At 33.0% G+C, this 4,457-nt stretch overlaps 1 pseudogene; it reads right to left on the bottom strand.

Annotated features, from left to right (window-relative positions):
• Positions 1-1,855: 1,855 nt before the first annotated feature.
• Positions 1,856-4,219, bottom strand: LOC109372560 (protein downstream neighbor of Son pseudogene; annotated as a pseudogene).
• Positions 4,220-4,457: the final 238 nt, after the last annotated feature.

The raw sequence follows: 4,457 nt of genomic DNA on the forward strand, positions 1-4,457 counted from the left end.
TGCACACCACGTGTATTCCAAAATCAACCTCAATTAAAAAAAAAATCACCACAAAAAGAATACCCAGTCAAGGAAGAGGGGAATACACAGATCCTGACCCACTGTTGATGCAAAGGGATAATATAGGAGAGAAATAAAATCAGAACCTTTGTAAATGTAAGCCAGAACTTATCCTGCCTGACCCACTGCCAGTCTGACAGATTCACCAACTAAATAGTGTAGTTTTGTTTTTTGGTTTTTTTTTTTTTTCCTCTTCTTCTTCTGTAACTCTAGTGAAATTAAGAGCTGAGCTGTTGTCTTTTAGGAGTGCAGCTAATTTCCAGCATCTGGGTTGGAGCAATATGAAACATGGAGTGTCAGAGAATTCAAACACTTTTTGGTGTCCTTTCCTTGTCAGAGTCACTGTTTGTTTCTATTAGATTCAGGACTTTTAAGCATCAATTTTGATGTTGTTCCTAAAAGCTTATGAGATAAATTAGAGGAAAGTTATGAATAAATTAATGTTAAAGTCTATTTAACCAAGACAAGCAGCTATTCTAAAGAGTTATATAGTGTACATACAGTAATAGAGCCAAATTCTTATCCCCACACAGAAACAAGTCTTGTCAAATGTGCCTTCCTTTCCTTGTACTGATACTTGTACCCTAAAAGTCTCCATCCCTCCGTCTATCTTAATGTTATGCTTCAATAGTAAATTTACTTTCCTCATTTCCAAAGTTGTATTACTTTAAATCTCTCTCCTTGTATCTTAGTTTTTCAAAGTGCCTAGAATTAACAGTATACAATTTCCTGACCTGACCTCAACCTTCTTTAAAGAGCTTTTTTAATAACTTTCCTTTTTTCCCCCACCTCTAATTCTTTTCTCAAGCCACTGCACTTTGAGTTTCATTTTCCCCTTGTCACCAACATTATTATTTTTTTATTACCGATAACTTCCATGTTAAGAAATCCCAGTGTCTACCTTTCTGTTATAATATTGGACAACTTTCCACCATTATTTGATGCAGAAGATAGTTCATATGTTCTTGAAATATTTAATATTTGTTTTCAAGATACAAATATTGTGTCTGTCCTTGTGCTCCTTAATGGTTTTTTAAAAATATTTTTAAGCCTTTTATTTAAGAAAATTTGAAATCTTTATATCTCTATAGATATACACAGGTATCTATAAGCACATTAAATACTACTTTGCCATAACAGCAGAGCGTACTTTACAACTCTTAACACAATTTTATATGGAACACAAAATAAGCTCATCTGAATTAACATACATTAAAAGCACATTTAAGATATTTGAGAAAAGAAGGACTGCAAATAAGTAGGAAAGAAGTTATGGTGGAAGCATTGGAGACATTGTCTACATTTGTTTTCTACTTTTGTACAACTAGAACCTGCTAATAATAGAAACTAAATTGTTAAAGTAATACAATTTTATCTGATGCTATTAGTAACAATGCCATGAGATATGTAATTGCTATGTTGGCCTCGCTTTCCCATTTGCAAGGAAACACTGACATTAATTCAGTTTTCTACTTTGTTCATAAGTTGTAGAGATCTAGAGTTCTTATTAAAATTATTTGAGATGTAAAAAAATACTTTGAGTTATTCTTATCTATGAATAATCCTAAAGTAGTAAAAATAGACAATGTTCTTTTAAAACCTTAATCCTACTGCTTAGTGCATGTAATAAAAGTAAATGTTTAAAGAGTTACTGTGTATAAATAACATTTGAATATTTTTGTTATATTCCTTTCTTTTAACTTCTAAAATAAGCTTTAAAGCCAAAATTATGAGAATCTTTAACTTCCTTGCTAGAAGGCTTTTTTTTCCCTCAAAGATTCCTTTTATGCTTATTTTAACATTCAGGTCTCCAATTGTACATCTAATCACTCATTTCCACATGCCTTTATGGACACCATCTTTTTGATGATTTCCCCAATAATGGGGAAATTGGTCCAAATGGAGAAATTTGACTAAATTGGCCCAGAGTCCTAGGGTGTATCCCATAGATAATAAGCTTCTCATGAGCAGTCTCCTTATCCAGTGCTTTATCCATTGGCAGACAGATATTAAATACAGCAGTTGGCTCACTGCAGGGTCCTGCAGAAAACAACCCATTATGTGAAGATTTGAGTAGCATGGTCACATAATGTAGAGAATGAGGTATGATAGGACCTGTAATCTCCAAACTAAATTGATTTTTGTATCCAGGAAGAGTTTGTGTTTTAACATTTATACTTCATGTCTGACTCATCTGCAACATGGCTCCTCATAAAGCTAGCTCTTGAGGGGAGGGGGTTGGTGAAAGTCCTGCCTATTGTATCTGAGGTAGCAATTAAACTCTGATAGTCGATTTTTTTAAACAGTAGCAATATAAAGGTGTTGATTCCTTTCACCAGAAAAGCAGACTTAGGTCTGTGGTCCATTTGTACTTCATGTTTCTCCTTACATAGCTTGATAGGGAGTATGTCTGTTTTTTAAAAACTTTATCTCATACACCCATTTCTTTCATCCAGAGAAAAACTGTCTTCTTTTTCCTCATCACTGATTACCCGCTCCTCCTCCTGCCCAAGGTTGTTCCAGATCCTTTCTTCTTCTTAGGGCCATTTTCTTTTACTAAAGGCAGAGAAAATTCAATGCCTTCATTTTTTCATAGGTTCTCTCAGATCTCTAGCTATAGAAGGTATGAGAGCTGTGATCATACCCTTTCTTGTTAATCCTGCTGCACGAAACAGGATACTAAACTGATAGATTCAAATGTACAGATATAGGGGAAAATTGTGTCTTCAGCAGATTAGGTAGAGAAGTAAAGCTCCCAGACTAGTCGCTCATTAAAACGTGTTGTAGGATTTCATCATTTCAACAAGGAATTGACTGTCCAGCCATTTTTCTGTCAGATCCAATAGAAGGCAACAGTGATAGTTAAGGCCAGATATGATGGAACCAATAGATAAGGTTCTATTGGAAAGGACAGTGGAGAGTTTGAGACCCTGTATACGCTTTGAGGCAACGTAACTTCTGTTGCCTTCTAATGCTGGAGAGACCTTGAGCCTCTGCCTATGCATTCAGATAGTCTTCTAGGTTAAGGGTTGAGTGGGGCAAAAAGAAGTGGGGTTTTAATGTTTTAGTCCACAGGTTGCTCAGTGCTTTCTGAGGATGGAATATCACCTTAGGACAATACTCACAGGATCTNTGAAGGACAAAGATACAATATCTAAAATAATAACTCTTTTAAAAAGATTATATTTGTTTTGCCTCTCGTGGAACTGGTTAACCAATACAGAATATTTAAATACTTGATATTTAGTGAGTGAATGAATGAACTTTTTTCATTATATCTATTTAATACTTCAAAAGCACCATTGCGTTGAGTTGTCTTGGCATCTCCTTAATGGAAATATGTCACATGAATCATATCAAGGTGTATGGTAATATTTTAATAATGTGTAATACTTTACACCACTTAAAAAGTTGACATGTTTTTAAATAGAGGATACATAAAGTAAAATAATAATATTTTGTTGAGTCACCTTTTTATAATGATATATACCCAGTTTTCTTATATTTATGATGTGAACATTTTCCAAAGTCAGTAAATTTGTTTAAACATATTATTTTTAATAACTGTAGACATTTCTGTCACCTATATCAACCTGACTTTGCTGATACAATTTTCACATTTTAAATCACTTTTGTCATCTCTAAATTTCTAATAAATAGAAATCAGAATTACAAAAATTATACTAAAACATATTCTATTATATTCACAAACATCTTTTCCATGCACATTGATGCACTTGCCAAAGGGTGTATAGAACAAAGGAAACAAGTTATCTTGTGTTAAATTTCTTGGTTTCTACTCAAAGCACTAGCTTATGCAAATCATCAGAATTAAATATAATTACATGCAACTGTAGTTATATAGAAATTTTACACTTATTTTGATTCACTTCATTGCATTTTATATGCATATTGTTCTAAAATATACTTTAATAAAAATAGCTATTTTAAAATATAACTTTCAATTTGTCACTTATTAATTTTTGAAAATAATTTCAGAGGAATTAATATACAAAATATATGACACATACTATTCAAAGAGAATTCTCATTAATTTCCTTACTTGAGTAATCATGTATTTATTCAGGAGTACAGTAAAGCTTATCATGATAGCTTCTTTATGCAAGGCTCTTTGGAGTACCTCAGCATGAAGTTTCATGGTTTGTTTGTAAACATTTGTTTTAGAGATACAGATTTTCATCATGAAAATAGAGTTCTACCAGGCAGATCCTGACAAACATCACTATTCCATCTCTGACCTCTCTAATCCCCATTCACCATTGGATTAGGCTAAGATCTAGTGACCCTGATTTCCTGCAATCAAATGACCAACGCTGAATTCATTTTCTGCCTCATACATTTTCTTTTTCCCTAATGTTTTTATATCAACAAATAAA

This window comes from Hipposideros armiger, unplaced genomic scaffold (assembly GCF_001890085.2).
Source record: "Hipposideros armiger isolate ML-2016 unplaced genomic scaffold, ASM189008v1 scaffold_644, whole genome shotgun sequence".
In the NCBI taxonomy this organism is placed as follows: Eukaryota; Metazoa; Chordata; class Mammalia; order Chiroptera; family Hipposideridae; genus Hipposideros; species Hipposideros armiger.